The sequence below is a fragment of the Nicotiana attenuata genome, unplaced genomic scaffold (assembly GCF_001879085.1).
Source record: "Nicotiana attenuata strain UT unplaced genomic scaffold, NIATTr2, whole genome shotgun sequence".
Lineage (NCBI taxonomy): Eukaryota > Viridiplantae > Streptophyta > Magnoliopsida > Solanales > Solanaceae > Nicotiana > Nicotiana attenuata.
In genome coordinates, this window is record NW_017670319.1 from 65,259 (window position 1) to 84,233 (window position 18,975).

Below are 18,975 nucleotides of genomic sequence, written 5' to 3' on the forward strand. Positions count from 1 at the left end.
GGTATACCGAAACTGAACAGGTATCTTCTGATTCTAAAATTACTCCTGAGACAATTTTTGAAGTGGCTGCAAAATTAGAGAATATATTTGTACTGGTAGGATCTATAGCAGGCGTTGAGACTACAGAATCTGGAAAAGTTGGTGGTAAAAATAAAAAAAAAGGGAAAAAGAAAAAAGAGAGCAAGGGTGCTAGGAGTGCTGTGAGGGGAAAGGGTAAAAGAGTGGTTGATTCTTCACCCACTCCTGTTGGTCGAACAAAAGAAACTGGTGCAATGGTTGTTTGGGGAGAGGAATTTACTGAAATAGAAGAGAGTGTGAGCAAAACAGGGGGAAGTGGGAAGCTGCTGAGGGGTAGGTTCAACTTGAGAAATATAGATGAACATGTTCCATCTGAACAGGAAACCTTCTTGGACCTACTGATAGGGTTATCAATGGCACCAAAACTCATGCCATTCCCTATGGTTTCATTCTCACAACTGTGCTTGCACATTTCAAGGTACCTATGAAGAAGTGAGGTTAATACTCTGCTTGCTTGCGATTATGAAGTCAATGTCATTCTTAACGAACCTAGTTCATCTAAAAAGACACCTATCAATAGCAAAGTTAGAGTCTTGGTACAGGAGAGTGAGGCAAAGGATATTGAGATAGCAAGGCTGAAGACACGATTGGTTGAGGTAGAATCTGAGAGAGATGTTCTCAGAACTGAACTTGCAAGGGAAAAGGAGAAGAATGATGGAATTCTTCAAGACATGCTGAAACTTCTCCAAGCAAATAACCCAGCCCCTACATCTTCCAAGCCTTAAATCCTAGCCTAGTGTAGATCAACCTGTAACCCAGTTCGGGACATTTTATTTCTTTTGCTCATGTTTTCAGTATTATTATTTCTTCTTATGCTTTGTGGTAGAATCTTATCAATCATCAATGAAATTCACTGTTTTTGCTCTAACTGTTTGTTCATATTTCCTTGATGGTTAAAATTCTTAGCTTGCTCTATGATGATTAATCCATGATTGCATTTGAAGTAGCCCCAGTGGCCATGCGTAAGCTTTAAAATCTGGTTATCTCACATTTTTTATGCAACATTTCGATGATGCCAAAAGGGGGAAAAAGGTTGTGCTTTAAACAAGTGATGTTTACACTTTGAACAGTGATGTTTATAACCTAATGTACCTGGTCCTTGATGATAAGTGATATAAAGGAATCTAACATTTTGTTGATATTTGAGCTGAGTTCTGGCAGGGCCTAAGTGTATGAAAAGCACAGTGTTTGTCATCATCAAAAAGGGGGAATTTGTTGGCCCAAGTAAAGGTTAGTTTTGAAGACTGACAAAGGAACTCCGACATGAACCAGGTCCATCCAGTGGTCCATCCCTCAGGTTCACAAAAACGGGCAGATTCAAGCATGTGGGATGCACGTGAAGGAGATAAGCTTAACTTGGTGTATCTAATATCTCCTGATCGAAAAGGTTGCATAATTGATAAGGAGAAGGAGTCATTAATCAAAGAGAACACAAGTCAAGATAGGGAAGGAGTTAGAAGTTGAAATCAACTAGAACTCTTCCACCAAGGAAGAGTTGCATCAGAACTCTAGTTATTTCTTCATCTACTAACTCTATAAATTGCAGGATGTTCTCACATTAAATGTGTTGCACAAAAACGAAGAAGTAATACCTGAATTGGGAGCAAAATAGCAAGGCTTTTTGCAAGCAGTGGTGTGTGATTCAAGTGTGCAAACCAGAAGCTACATGAACCAGATTGAAGAACCAGCTCCATAAAGAGTTTTATGTGTCTTTTTTTATTTCTAGTACAATTGTAGTAGGTGTTTCATATTGTACCTTTCAGCTTTATCTAGAAGCAATTGTAATAGGTATTTTGAGTATTCAAGTTAGAGTTAACTTGAAGTGTCACGACCCTAGTTCACCAACCGTGAACATGTCATGACGGCACCTGGTCCCCATGACCAGGTAAGCCTAACATTTGCCGAAATATAATAATTGCGAAAAAATAGAGAAAATCAAATCAAATATCTAAAGGAAATTGTACTGAATGCCGCATGGCAAGTACAACTCAATATCACAAGTCTAAAACAATCCCAAAACCCGAAAACTCACAAATCACAAGCTAAGGGATACATAAGAGGCTCTGACTGAAGAATATCTATACAAAGGAGAAATGCTGAAAGAGCTATACTTATTACAGAAAACTGGAAAGGGACTCCTCGGTCTGCGGACGTAGAAAATATACCTCAAAGTCTCTACCGATACGCCTCCTCCCAAGGCTGACAGAACTGAGTGGGAGTACCTGTATCTGCACAACAAAAATTTGCAGAAGAGTTGCATGAGCACACCACGGCGGTGCCCAGTAAGTACCAAGACTAACCCCGGTGGAGTAGTGACGAGGAACAGTCGAGGCACCTACCGGTTAATAGACAGTATAATCATAGGAATAATGGAAAACGACATATAATTGGGTAAAGACTGCATGAATGACCCAAAATGCTACCACTCACAATAAGGGGAAAATACAACAAGTAACAACGAGAATATAATAAATGATGATACGAATGACGGTAAAATCACAATCCAATCCTAAAGTCATAGCACAGCGAGGAGAAAACAAGTCAATAACTCATATCCTACAATGATGCTCACAAAGGTCTTATCCAACGCTTTCCACAATTTCACCAAGTCTCAGACAAACCATAACTCACGAAGACACGGCATCTGAAACCTAACACTTGGCACCCTGTGCCCCATCAATCTCATGGTCACGCTGACAACTAACTGGCTAGCTAGGGCCGCTCTCACAAACATAATGGATAACCAGGGCGTACCTCCACCCTTTAGAAAAAATCAGGAGGAAATCACCTCTAATAGGAGTATTTAGCTACGTGTATGCCTGTGTAGATGTTCTCTAACAAGACTCTACCAGCTAGTAAGCATGCAAGGGAAAACGGACCGCTCGTACGATATTACCTCACAACTTCCAAGCGATAAAGCTCATACAGGTAAGCAACCCACAATCACAATATTAAACAAATAAGAATGCCTCCACAGGCCGTCACAATTCTTTACAATCAACCCCTGACATAGCCCACCTTATTACGCCATGTGTGCAATTAGTAACATAATAAGCACCGCCTTATTTCACCACACGTGCATCACAATGTTCCCACCTTATTCCACCACATGCGCAACCCACATATAAGCATATAGCATATCCCGCCTTATTACGCCGCATGTGCAAAACATCAATGACAACAATAGCACGGCAAAGACCTCGTGCATCACAGTATCAACAACTGCACGGCAGAAACCTCGTGCATCACAATATCAACAACCGCACGGCAGAAACCTCGTGCATCACAATATCAACAACTGCACGGCAGAAACCTCGTGCATCACAATATCAACAACCGCACGGCAAAAACCTCGTGCATCACAATATCAACAACTGCACGGCAGAAACCTCGTGCATCACAATATCAACAACCGCACGGCAGAAACCTCGTGCCTCACAATATCAACAAATGACAATATATATATACAGGAACAAAGCAGGAGAATCAACTCAAGAGATTTCGTTCACCAAAAGAAGGTACAACTAACGTACAAGGGATAACTGTAACAGGGAAATACTAAGCGCGATAAGAACAGCTCAACAAGGGAGAGATAATACGAAATAACGCTTCCATAATACTCAGTTCTACAACAAGGAAGTTAAAATGAATCAAATAATTACAATTAAGAAAGTATCCACTAAACATAGGATATCTAACTTCTTTCCAATTAAGGCCAATTAATTACACGAGAGATAGAAATAATGCTTCCCAGATAAAGACAAGCAGTTAGGAATGATAATGTGACTATAGAAGGGTAAATGCCTACAGTTAAACAAGTAAAAGTCAATTAGGCAACAAGAATAACCAAAAAGGGCAAATAATTCCAAGTAAGTCATGTAGAGGTGAAACTAATAACATGGAGCTCAATCGTACCAAGGACAACTTCATATTCAGTGATTATAAGGATCTAAGAGCCTAAAAGGGGCAATTTTTCACAAATAAATCCGAGCACGCACTCGTCACCTCCCATACAAGGAATACAATCAACAAAGAAGACTCAAGTCCTAAGGGGAAGTCCCCCACACAAGGTTAGGCAAGATACTTACCTCGAACCGGCTAAAATCAACTAGCAACCACGTTCTTGCCACGAGTATCCGACTCCAAATGGCCCAAATCTATTCAATTCAATTACATAACGTAAATAATATTGCAACAACTGATTCCACTATAAAAATTAAAGCTAGGGCGCGAAAATAGGTAAAATGACCAAAACACCCCTCCAGCCAACGTCTCGGAATCGAATAATTTTCACATTTTCAGAACCCTCGTACACTCACGAGTCTAACCATATAAAAATCTCCCAAATCGGAGTTCAAATGCTCACTCAAAATCCCAAAGTTTGGCCTAAGAAGTTCTAACCAAATTCCTCCAATTTTAGTCCCAAATTCAAATTTTAATGATGGATTTAACTATAAAATAATGAAATATAACTAGAAGGGATTAAGAAACTTTACCCAATAAATCTTCTCTTCAAAACCCACTCAAAATCGCCCTCTCCCGAGCTCTCAATTGATTTTGTAACTTATGAACTCAAACCCTCGACATTTCAATTTCTGCCTAGGGATTTCCGCTTCTGCGGACAAGGGACCACTTCTGCGATCCCGCATATGCGGAAAAACAACCGCTTCTGCGGTTTTCACTTAATGGACCAGAGTCCGCTTCTGCGGACACATAACGCTCCTGCGGTTCCGCTTCTGCGGAATAGCGACCGCTTCTGCGGTTCCTGAGAGGGAGGGCTAATCTCGCTTCTGCGATGACCAAGGCTGCTTCTGCGGTTCCCAAGCCGCAGAAGCGGAAAGATACCAGAAGCAGCAGTGCTGCTATTTCTTAACTTCCAAAACTCTTCCGTTAACCACCCGAAATCATCCCGAGGCCCCCGGGACCTCAACCAAAAGTACCAATACCACCTAATACCTTATTCAAACTTGTACCAATCTTGAAAACACCTAAACAACGCCGGAAACCCGAATTAATCAAAGATTCAAGCCTAAGAACTTCAAATTCCAACCAAACACGCTTTCGATCAATAACCTACCCGAACCTCGTCGGAATGACCTAAAATTTTGCACACACATCCAAATGACATGACGGAACTACTGTAACTTCCGGAATTCCAATCCGACCCTCGGATCAAAAACTCACTATCGGACCAGAAACTTCAAAAATTCAAACTTCGGCATTTCAAGCCTAAATGAGCTACGGACTTCCAAAATACATTCCGAACACGCTCCCAACCCCGAAATCACCTAACGGAGCTAACAGAACCATCGGATGTCCATTCCGAGGTCGTCTTCACACTATTCCGACTATTGACCACTTTTCAACACTTAAGCTCTCATTTAGGGGACTAAGTGTCCCAAAACTCTCCAAAACTCAACACCGAACGTCCCGGCAAACCAAAATAGCAGAAATGAACTTAGGGGAAACAGTTAATGGGGGATCGGGGCGTGAATTATAAAAACGACCGGTCGGGTCGTTACATCCTCCCACACTTAAACATTCGTTCGTCCTCGAACGAGCATAGAGAACATACCTGAAGTCTTCACGTCACTGAGTGCGCACTTCCAACATACACCCACGGGTGATCCCATGTCACCCCAATCCACTTAAGCCTGACGACACCATCTCAACTGAAATTTAACCTTTCTAACAATACCAATAGGCCTTCAAGCCAGAATTCTCACCTTCCATCTGTTTCCAAAAGACCCGATCCTAAATCCATATCCGGTGTTTGTCTCAACCAGCTATTTCAATACAAGCCAACACACACAGGGTACAACCACGCAACATGACATATCACCCATAGGCCCACAATACCATTTCTGATAGCAATACTTGCCTGAGATCAAATCCGTACCGGCCATAAGCCTCATATTCAACAGAAACTCTTTTCAAACCTTCACAACACTGGCGATGATACAATAACCACGAAAACCGTATAACAAAACACCCGAATAACCAAATCTCAGCCAACACCAATGGGTACACACCCCACAAGATAAAACTCAAGAAGCATAGAACGGAAATGATTGAATATGAGAAAAGAAACACATAAGGAACTAACAAACAAATCAAACTAGCACAGATTCTTCTAAAACACAAATCGACAAAACATCTAACAAGAAAGAATGAAAGCATATAAAAGACTCACAATGATCTTATACTGATATAACTTCTCACCGCAGTACACCACCCGGTCTCAACATATCAAATCACCTGAAATCACGAGGGTCCCGCCCTCATTACTGAATCACAAGTAGGGCACACATCAACCCATCTAGAGACTCTCACTAGATCAATTCCGTCTACAATTACAACACAGGCTGGCTCCCACACCGGTGGAGCATAGAAATCACAGCTCGTAACCATGAATACTCAGAGATCACATCAAACCTACCGAAACAGACAACATGAATTTACTACTAGCCTCATAACTCTCGACAACAGCTAGGAACGGACGATAGACACGGCTATCACTCATAGAACCTCCCAACAGAATAATCACGTAGACAGAGTACAATCATGAAACGCACTCACAAATGGAACAACAAATAAGGGAACTCACCCCGATAAGCAGAACTGTGGTGAACTACAGATAGTGCCCCTCTATAACAAACCGAATCTGTACCTGAATGACATTCAACTGGCGCACCAGCCTCAAGCCTACTATATGAAACACATCAACGAGCTGGGCCTCCCCCTCTTGGGCGTCCTCTACCTGCCTGAATACCTCGCTGGGACACACCGGTCCGAACTCTGGGACAATCTCTCATCATGTGGCTAGTATCTCCACACTCAAAGCACCCTCTCTGCTGGCGATGCGGTGGGAACTGTGCGATGCGGGTACTCTGAGACCTATGAGCACCTGAATCACCATGCAAAGCCTGAAGCGCGAACTGAACTGGCTGACCCGCAAAACCTCTACCATGACGCACCCTGCCTCCAAAATAAGGACCGGTATACCTCCCCGGTCTACGAGGCCTCCTCCCTCCTCAAGCTCTCTCTCCTAACCTCGGCTGCTCTCTCTCTCATGACCCTGCCTGCCCTCTATCTCTCTAGCATGCATACCCTTTATCCTCCTAGCAATATTCACCACCTACTGATACGGAATATCAATCTCCAACTCACGGGCCATGCTGGACCTGATGCTAGGAATGAGCCTCTCAATGAACCTACGAACCGTCTCGCGAACAGTAGAAACCAAAGCAGAGGCATGTCTAGCCAAACTGGTGTAACGGACAACATACTCCGAGACGGTCATAACACCCTGGCGCAAATGCTCAAACTCCGCGCGCCATGCATCCCTGAGGCTCTGAGGAACAAACTCTCTCAGAAACACATCTGAAAACTGAGTCCAAGTCAGTGAAGCTGCCTCATCTGGACTGTCTAACTCATAGGTGCGCCACCAATGATAGGCGGCTCCTCGAAGCTGAAAAGTAGTGAAAGAAACCCCGCTCGATCCCGAGATACCCATAGTACGGAGAATACGGTAACACTCATCAAGAAACCCCAAGGTATCGTATGATGCTAATCCACTGAACACCGGAGGATCATACTTCTTGAACCTCTCTAGTCTCATCTGCTCCTGCTCGGAAGCCGCTGCCATGCCCTCGGGCTGAACTGGTGCCGTAGGCGGCGCAGGGATAATCTCTGGGACCTGCTCAACATGCGCTCTCTGCTTAGGAGTGCGGGCGGCGGGAGTCTGTGCCCCTCCCCCGGCCTGGGATGTGGCTGCAGCAAGGGGAAGCAATCCTGCCTGAGCCAAAGTGGTGTAGATACTCATGAACTGTGCCAAAGTCTCCTAAAGGACTGGAGTAGTAATAGTAGTAGGCGTGTCAGGTGCCTGGGCTCCGCCTGGATATGTTGGTGGTACCTCGGCGGCAGCTCGCGCAGGTGCTCTCGCTGCACCACGTGCGCGTCCTTGAACTCTACCCCGGCCCCGACCTCCGACGGCTGCAGCAGGGGGCGCAGGTGCCTGATCACCTCGGGTAGTACGTGTCCTCACCATCTGTGAGAGAGTAGAAGACAGAGGTTTAGGATTGTAGATGTCAAAAATCTCGCACGACAGGGAAATCAAATGAAGTGGAAATTTTCCTAACGGTTACATAGCCTCCCGTAGATAAGTACAGACGTCTCCCTACCGATCCACGAGACTCTAATAAACCGGCTTGTGATCTGTGACTCCTATGAACCTAGAGCTCCGATACCAACTTGTCACGACCCTAGTTCACCAACTGTGAATATGTCATGACGGCACCTTGTCCCCATGACCAGGTAAGCCTAACATTTTCCGAAATATAATAATTGCGAAAAAATAGAGAAAATCAAATCAAATATCTAAAGGAAACTGTACTGAATGCCGCATGGCAAGCACAACTCAATATCACAAGTCTAAAACAATCCCAAAACCCGGAAACTCACAAATCACAAGCTAAGGGATACATAAGAGGCTCTGACTCAAGAATATCTATACAAAGGAGAAATGCCGAAAGAGCTATACTTATTACAGAAAACTGGAAAGGGACTCCTCGGTCTGCGGACGTAGTAGATATACCTCAAAGTCTCTACCGATACGCCTCCTTCCAAGGCTGACAGAACTGAGTGGGAGTACCTGTATCTGCACAACAAAAATGTGCAGAAGAGTTGCATGAGCACACCACGGCGGTGCCCAGTAAGTACCAAGACTAACCCCGGTGGAGTAGTGACGAGGAACAGTCGAGGCACCGACCGGTTAATAGACAGTATAATCATAGGAATAATGGAAAACGACATATAATTGGGTAAAGACTGCATGAATGACCCAAAATGCTACCACTCACAATAAGGGGAAAATACAACAAGTAACAACGAGAATATAATAAATGATGATACGAATGACGGTAAAATCACAATCCAATCCTAAAGTCATAACACAGCGAGGAGAAAACAAGTCAATAACTCATATCCTACAATGATGCTCACAAAGGTCTTATCCAACTCTTTCCACAATTTCACCAAGTCTCAGACAAACCATAATTCACGAAGATACGGCATCTGAAACCTAACACTTGGCACCCTGTGCCCCATCAATCTCATGGTCACGCTGACAAAGAACTGGCTAGCTAGGGCCGCTCTCACAAACATAATGGATAACCGGGGCGTACCTCCACCCTTTATCAAAAATCAGGAGGAAATCACCTCTAATAGGAGTATTTAGCTACGTGTATGCCTATGCAGATATTCTCTAACAAGACTCTACAAGCTAGTAAGCATGCAAGGGAGAACGGACCGCTCGTACGATATTACCTCACAACTTCCAAGCGATAAAGCTCATACAGGTAAGCAACCCACAATCACAATATTAAACAAATAAGAATGCCTCCACAGGCCGTCACAATTCTTTACAATCAACCCCTGACATTGCCCACCTTATTCCGGCACATGCGCAACACACATATAAGCATATAGCATATCCCGCCTTATTACGCCGCATGTGCAAAACATCAATGACAACAATAGCACGGCAAAGACCTCGTGCATCACAGTATCAACAACTGCACGGCAGAAACCTCGTGCATCACAATATCAACAACTACACGGCAGAAACCTCGTGCATCACAATATCAACAACCGCACGGCAGAAACCTCGTGCATCATAATATCAACAACCGCACGGCAATTTTCCACAAATAAATCCGAGCACGCACTTGTCACCTCGCGTACAAGGAATACAATCAACAAAGAAGACTCAAGTCCTAAGGGGAAGTCCCCCCACACAAGGTTAGGCAAGATACTTACCTCGAACCGGCTAAAATCAACTAGCAACCACGTTCTTGCCACGAGTATCCGACACCAAATGGCCTAAATCTATTCAATTCAATTACATAACGTAAATAATATTGCAACAACTGATTCCACTATAAAAATTAAAGCTAGGGCGCGAAAATAGGTAAAATGACCAAAATGCCCCTCCAGCCAACATCTCGGAATCGAATAATTTTCACATTTTCAGAACCCTCGTACACTCACGAGTCTAACCATATAAAAATCTCCCAAATCGGAGGTTAAATGCTCACTCAAAATCCCAAAGTTTGGCCTAAGAAGTTCTAACCAAATTCCTCCAATTTTAGTCCCAAATTCGAATTTTAATGATGGATTTAACTACAAAATAATGAAATATAACTAGAAGGGATTAAGAAACGTTACCCAATAAATCTTCTCTTCGAAACCCACTCAAAATCGCCCTCTCCCGAGCTCTCAATTGATTTTGTAACTTATGAACTCAAACCCTCGACATTTCTATTTTTGCCCAGGGATTTCCGCTTCTGCGGTCCCGCATATGCGGAAAAACAACCGCTTCTGCGGTTTTCACTTAATGGACCAGAGTCCGCTTCTACGGACACATAACGCTCCTGCGGTTCCGCTTCTGCGGAATAGCGACCGCTTCTGCGGTTCCTGGAGGGAGGGCTAATCTCGCTTCTGCGACGACCAAGGCCGCTTCTGCGGCTCCGCTTCTGCGGTTCCCAAGCTGCATAAGCGGAAAGATACCAGAAGCAGCAGTGCTGCTATTTCTCAACTTCCAAAACTCTTCCGTTAACCACCCGAAATCATCCCGAGGCCCCCGGGACCTCATCCAAAAGTACCAATACCACCTAATACCTTATTGAAACTTGTACCAATCTTGAAAACACCTAAACAATGCTGGAAACCCGAATTAATCAAAGATTCAAGCCTAAGAACTTCAAATTCCAACCAAACACGCTTTCGATCAAAAACCTACCCGAACCTCGACCGAATGACCTAAAATTTTGCACACACATCCCAAATGACATGACGGAACTACTGTAACTTCCGGAATTCCAATCCGACCCTCGGATCAAAAACTCACTATCGGACCGGAAACTTCAAAAATTCAAACTTCGGCATTTCAAGCCTAAATGAGCTACGGACTTCCAAAATACATTCCGAACACGCTCCCAACCCCGAAATCACCTAACGGAGCTAACAGAACCATCGGATTTCCATTCTGAGGTCGTCTTCACACTATTCCGACTATGGACCACTTTTCAACACTTAAGCTCTCATTTAGGGGACTAAGTGTCCCAAAACTCTCCGAAACTCAACACCGAACGTCCCGGCAAACCAAAATAGCAGAAATGAACTTAGGGGAAACAGTTAATGGGGGATCGGGGCGTGAATTCTAAAAACGACCGGTCGGGTCGTTACATGAAGTTGTCGCAACTGTTAGAGGCTGGTTGCTACAACGGGATTAGAGTTAATCCTTAGGTTTACAAGAGTTTTGTAAATGCTATTTTGGCTCAGTGATTTTAGTGGAAGTTTGGGAAAATCCTACTGAGTAGTAGGTCGTGGTTTTTTTCACCTTTTGAGCCAGGTGTTTTCCACGTAAAAATCTCTGTGTTCTTTATTTTCTGTATTTATTATTCCGCAAACAGCAGTAGTTAGTACATCTAGAAGAATCAGGTTCTTCTAGAGCGAAAATTGGGTACCACACAAATCAACCCCCCCCCCCCCTTTTGTGTGGTATTGACGTTTAGAACGTCAGGGGTTTTTATCTAGCTATACTATAATAGAAACCTATTTACCACCTTTATTTAGGTTCCTTATTAATTACTTTGTATATTTATATTTACTAGTTATATACAAAACTATAAAAAAGAAGAAATTGAAGATCCCTTAAATTAGCCTATCAGTTGCATGGCACTCAACCCCCATTTCCATGAATTCCTCCTACATTTAAGATTCTTTTCTTTTCCAAAGGATTACAAAAATATTTTTTCTCTTTCTTAACTATTACCCAAAATTATCCTTACCTATAGTAAGAAATCTCGCTTACTAAAATCTTGCTTACCCAAAGTTATCCCCGCCCAAAATTTCAGATTCTTTTCCTCTTCCAATGCTTTGGAATTTAATTTCTCTCTTTTTTATTAATCACCCAAAATCTCTATTTCTTATTGATACAGTATGATGAAATTCGAAATATTGCTCTAGAATCAAGTTGTGTGTAAGTTTTGAATCTTGTTTTCTTTCTTTCTAAAATCTTTATTGTATGTGACTTGCATATGATACATCATTACCCAAAATAATACTCGATACAATACTAATACAATTATAATACGATTATATTAAATTTTTAGTGTAGAGTTGTGATTGACACTTGAAGAAGATGAAGTTCACAATTGTGTCACAATTTTTCAAACATGTATCACTATTGTATTATAATTGTATATGTATCATAATTGTTGCAGGAATTGTATTATAAATTTATAATAATTGTATATTCATTGTATATTATTACGAGCAGTTGTGTATTCGTGACGAATTTCCCAGTTTGTATCACAAGTATGATAATTGTATATTAATTTATTAATATACTGGATACAAGTTAGATACAATTGTGATATAAGTATGATACATTTATGTTTTAGACATTGATGTATCTTATAAAATTCAAATACAATTATGATACAGTTCTCATACAATTATCATATAAAATTCAGAATATTTTTTAATAATATAAAGCTGTTGGTAATGGTGGAAAGAGAGAAGATGGAGATTCTGGGTGTAGATTAAGGTATTTTGATGTTAAAAAAAAGGAGAGAGAGGATGAGAGGGAAAAAAAGGAAAAGATATAATTGAATCCCTTAATTGAAGGTATTAATAATGGAGCAGGAGTCTTTTAAGAAGCAATATATATACATTTTGTAAGAAAAACCTAGATACTTATTATAAACATCAAAACATAGAGAACATAGGTAAATAAGTTTCTAATATAGTATAGCTAGGTAAAAATTCCAATCCAATTGAGGCCAATTACCATGGGCCGGATAAATTGGACTTTGAATGCTTGTACGTGGAATTTTTATGGGGCATTTGCATCTATACCCGTTTTTTGTGTCACGTTTTAACTTATGCCCGCTTTGCAAAAAAAATTGCAAGCGTACTCGCTTTTTCGCATAACTTCAGCATACGAGGCTGAAGTAGCAAAGGCAATCACGCAAAACTACAGCATTCTAGTAGCCGGGCCTGAAGTTCAGCTCTAGAGCTGAAGTTTTTGTTTTGTAACTGGCAAACTTCAGCTCTAAAGCTGATGTTTTTATTTTGTAACTGGCAGCTGAAGTTTTTGTTTTGTAACTGGGGAACTTCAGCTCTAGAGCTGAAGTTTTTGTCTTTGTAACTGGGGAACTTCAGCTCTAGAGCTGAAGTTTTTGTTTTGTAACTGGGGAACTTCAGCTCTAGAGCTGAAGTTTTTGTTTTGTAACTGGGCCTTCAGCTCTAGAGCTGAAGTTTTTGTCTTTGTAACTAGGGAACTTCAGCTCTAGAGCTGAAGTTTTTGTTCTATATTTGATTAACTTCAGCATGTTTTATGCTATCTGATCCAAACTCTTCTTTCTTTTGTCCAATATGTACGCAGTATACAAGGTATCCGTAGTTTTCACTCACGTTTAAGTTTGTCAACGCATTGGTCTCACCATCTTCGGGAATTAATCCTAGAGGAATCGAATAATTCTGTCGAGACAACAACACAGAGCATAGCAGTTTGCTGGATTCAAATAACACAATTGTATTGTGTTGAAGCCTGCAAAACTAACATGTGTGAGTGAAGTGGTGATTAACCGAGACAAAATATATAACTTTAAGTAGTAAGAATTGGCACTCAATATTCTGACTGATATGAAAAACGACAAATGTTAAAACTGTTATCACTTAGAGGCATATTTTTCCAGAGGATCGTTGTAGAAGAAGAAAGAAGAATACGAAGGAGGAGAAGGAGTAGGAGAAAGAGAGCTGAAGTTGTTTAAAAAGTGGGTACAAGTTAAAAGTTTTTTAAAAAATGGGTATAGGTTAAATGGGGGCGACCAAATATTGCGCCCCGTGCAATTTTTACAGTTTTTATGGATGCCTCAACCTCGTAGTTGCTACTTTGATATAAGCCTGTTAATACTCGGCCCAGATCACAAAAGGAAGTTTTATACGGTCAGACTTTTCTATAATAAGCCATCATATAAATCAACATTGTACTATAAAAGTCAAATTTTTTCGAAATTGATCTTTTTTTGTATATTGTACTTATAATAATTTTTTTCCTATAAGTGGAAGGATGCATTTCTGGTGGAAAAAGTGATGTTGATAAAAACAATGTATTTTCTGATAAAAACAGCACGTCTGATAAAAAAAGCTGTTGCTGCCCAGGATCGAACTGGGGACCTTCAGTGTGTAAGACTGACGTGATAACCACTACACCACAGCAACGGGCTGTCTGTAACTACTGCGCAAAAATATTTATCTCGATCAACCGTCATTAAGTTTTCACAATTGTCGAGTACTAATAATCACTGGTTTAACTGAATCTGGAGAATTATATTCTTGACACAAATTCCTTATATATAAATGGATGTTTTGCAGCTTAATTTAGTGTTCATGTACACGGTTGGAGTCCAGGAAATAGAATTGACTCAATATATATAATTAAATTTTATGAGTTCTGAAGTGATTGAACGAAATTAAAAATTGATTCAATATTGAATCTCAGATCTCCATAAATACTAAAATAATTTATGCGTTCTTTTATCTTCTCAAACAACTATCACAAGTTTACAATAATAACGTGACAAAATGCTCGTTTTCAAACATAAAGTACAACAAGTTACTGCATGCAATTGCCAAAATATTATGCTAAATCAATTAACTCAAACCATAATCCAGATCCTTGGAACTTTTGTTCAATGATATGATCTAGTTTTTCTATCTATCTCAGTCGTGAAATAATTCTTCCGGTCTCCAACTTCCCCTCGGCGAAAAAATGCTTTAATTTCCTCTCCAGTTGACAATTTCTCATTCTTTTTCACCTCCAAGTTGCTCAAATTCTCAAAGCTACACATTCTTAAGATTTCATCCACCACTCCACATTTTTCTTCATCTATAGAGAATGAACATTCCAAGAATTCAGCTAATCGTTTCAGTTGAATCTCGGGTTGTTCCTGTTAGGACCGAAAAAACCAGGTGTCATGCAGAAGCTAGTAAAGCAAACCTTGAACGACGATAAATCCAACAACAAAAGAGAAATCTACCAAAAGAGACACAAACATTTAACGTGGTTCGGTCAACTGACCTACGTCCACAACGGAGATGAGCAATCCACTATAATAAAAGAGAGTACAAAATATCGAGAGAACAACCTTACGAAGAGGCAAACACAAGTGACACACTTGTCCCGTAAAGTTCTCCCCCTAAACACGACTCTCAAACCCCATATGGCTACATTATGGATGCTAGTGAATTTGAAGGAAGGATCCTCAATTTATAGAAGTCCAAACCTTTTCCTACAAGAAAAAGGACTAGCCAAATATAGGAGATTTGTAATTTCCTTTTACAAAAAGGAAAACTCAATTAAGGTAATTATATTGCGCTTTTCGTTCAAGAGATAGGAAAACCAAATATGGTAAGAAAATTATGGCAAACACCTAACAATTCTCCCCCTTGGCCTGAATTTTCTGACAAAATAAACTTGATCCACCGTCTTCACATAGCCTTCAACATGTCGCATCTCCAGATCTCCGCCACAATGTTTGTCTCAACGTGCGTAGCACTCCGGTCAAATTTCTTAGACAAAAAATTACGATTATCGTCAAAAATGTTGCAGCTAGAACTGAACACGCCAAGATGAACCTGTCTTGATCCTCGCTCTGATACCACTTGTTAGGATCGAAAAAACCAGGTGTCATGTAGAAGCTAGTAAAGCAAACCTTGAACGACGATAAATCCAACAACAAAAGAGAAATCTACCAAAAGAGACACAAACATTTAACGTGGTTCGGTCAACTGACCTACGTCCACAACGAAGATGAGCAATCCACTATAATAAAAGAGAGTACAAAATATCGAGAGAACAACCTCACGAAGAGGCAAACACAAGTGACACACTAACACTTGTCCCGTAAAGTTCTCCCCCTAAGGACGACTCTCAAACCCCATATGGCTACATTGTGGATGCTAGTGAATTTGAAGGAAGGATCCTCAATTTATAGAAGTCCAAGCCTTTTCCTACAAGAAAAAGAACTAGCCAAATATAGGAGATTTGTAATTTCCTTTTACAAAAAGAAAAACTCAATTAAGGTAATTATATTGCCCTTTTCGTTCAAGAGATAGGAAAACCAAAAATGGTACACTACAACAGAAAGGGTGTTTAGCGGCAATTAAAAATGATTTTAGCGGCAATAACAATAGCCGCTATAGCTTTTACCGGCCATTGGTGTTTAGCCGCTGATGTTGGGGTCGCTAACGCCTTTAGCGGCTATTGTCACAAAAGCTGGTAAAAGGTATGGTTTATTGCCGCTAAAGATTATCATCTTTAACGGCAATTGTTTGCGGCAATTATAATGGCTACTAAATCTAATCCATAACGGCTAATTATACTGCTTTAGCAACCATTGTTTATAGCTACTAAATTCAAAATAATTGCCGCTAAAAGTTCACATCATTAACGGCAATTATTATGGCTACTAAATCGAATAATTATACTCCTTTAGCATCCATTTTTATAGCCGCTAAATTCAAAATAATTGCCGCTAAATGTTCGCATCTTTAACGGCAATTATTTTATGGAAATTAAAATGGCCATAGTATCCCTTCTGAAAATATATTAGTTTGCCATTTTAGTGGCTAATATGATTAACTAAATTGCCGCTAAAAGTCAATATTTTTAACAGCAATTGTTTTACAACAATTATAACAACTCCAATATCCCTTGTAAAACATCATAATTTGCCCATTTATCGTCCATTTATATAGCTGGTATATCCAACTAAAGTAGCGCTAAAAGTCACAAGCGCTAATAGCAATATTGTACCCACCATTAATAATAGTTACTACATTTATCCAAAATATGACCCAAATAAGAAAATAAATTAATATTAATTTAAAAAAAATATATCTCATTAAATCTAAACAAATTAAAGGAAGCACCAATAAAAAATATTGATGTCACAATAACTAAACTTATATTGTTTGAACTAAATAGCTAATGTCATTATATAACTAATCCAAACGAATGATAGTCTTCAAACGATTTTCGCAACTTTTCATCATTATGAAATCTTCCACCAGCTGAATTATCGAGCATCAAACTGTATGACCTGAAATAATAAAATAATTGCATCAGAAGATAAAATACAATGCGGAAAAACATCTTCAAAATTCCATCACTGTCATGATTCATAAACAGAAAAAACATTGCTATTAACAGAACAACAACCATCAAGAAGAATAACCACAAAGTGCAGAAAATTTCAGCTGAAAACAGTCAACAAAAACTGCAGAAACATACAGATTTTATTTGCTCTAATGCTAGCTGCTGTCAACAGATTCGAAAACAGTCAACAAAAACAGCAGCTGGTGATCGTCAATGTGCTTAGTGCTATACAACTAATATTGAAATTTTGATTGCTCAATGCAATACAAAAAAAAGGTACCAAATAGGTACTGATTATATAACATCTTTGCGCTATGTCAGTACTATATATAGGATTTCAGATACTTGTGTAGTTGTGTTCCAGAACTAAAGTTGCAAAAGTCGAGAGACATTCTGATCTAATGATTGTTTATATAGACTATATTTAGGTCCTGATCTGACTAGGCTATTACGAAGGCAACTGGTGCTAGGACTGGACAAAGCTGGACAAAGCGCATGACATAGCGGGACAAAAATAGCTGCAAAGCACATCTTTTACAGCTACCTGACACTAATAAAACAACATGAGCAAGTGATACGGAGGAAAGTTGTAACACTACTAGGAAATGATGAAGGCTCTTGCCAAAAAAAGGAGGTAACAGGGAACTGGGGTACTTGGTCAACCTACTGCTGCTGCTGTTGAACTGTTGGAAAAACCAGCAGGTTTTCATGTCTCAGCTGGGAATACTGAGGGTCAAGAACTCGAAGGTAGTGATGCTATGGATGGTGCAGCTGCTACAGGGGTTAGGACAGTGCATGAACAAGATAAGCACTCTCAAAAGAGTGCAATGGTTCAGCCCAATGCTGGATTTAATATAGGATACAATCAGGTAAATGCATCAAAGGAAAGTGATGGATCTTGTAGTAATGTTCAGAAGGGGAATAGGACGTTAACAGTGGAGGCTAGGCCTAGTAATATGATTCTTCATGACTAGGATGGATATACAAACAAAGGATATGAGAATTGGAGTGTAAAAGGATATGACAGTTGCAGTTTGAGTTAGTTTGAGACAGACTTCAAGTACTCCGAAAATCAAGCTCAAATTTCAGTTCACAACAGACTTGAGACCAACAATCTCAATCAATTAAAGCAGTCTCAAACTTGAGTCAACTCCTCAAGTTCTCAGTAGACAGTAGTCAGAACTTCAACAGCAATAGACAGACACTACCAACTGCGTGATCTTGAACAAGATACTCAAGGGATTCATGCTACCAAAACAAGTAGGAAGAAAAATACAAACAAGAAACGGAAGCAGATGGTTCTCAGGTGCATACTGAACCAGAAGCAGATGGTTCTCAAGTGCATACTGAACCAGAAGCAGGGAAATCACAATTCGAATAAGGAACTCGAGCCAAACTTACGAATTCAACTCAATTAACTCAGACGATCAAGTAGAAGTTCAGTTTTTAAACTCATACATCAAAATCTGAAATAAATAACCTGGTGACAAGATGACATTACTGCTCATCATCTTCCTCAGAACTGGAATCAGTAGAGTTTAGCTCAAGCCATTTTACAGCAGCTATAGGGAACAAGTTGGTAGGAATATTTGGTGTTTCTATTAGAGGATCACGATTCAAACACATTAAGGTTGGTTCTAGGATCATTAATTGTTTTTAATGCTTTC

At 40.3% G+C, this 18,975-nt stretch overlaps 1 non-coding gene across 1 annotated transcript; it reads right to left on the reverse strand.

Moving 5' to 3' along the window:
- Nucleotides 1-14,297: 14,297 nt before the first annotated feature.
- Nucleotides 14,298-14,370, reverse strand: TRNAV-UAC. Its single transcript has one exon. It is a non-coding gene; the product is annotated as a tRNA-Val (tRNA).
- Nucleotides 14,371-18,975: the final 4,605 nt, after the last annotated feature.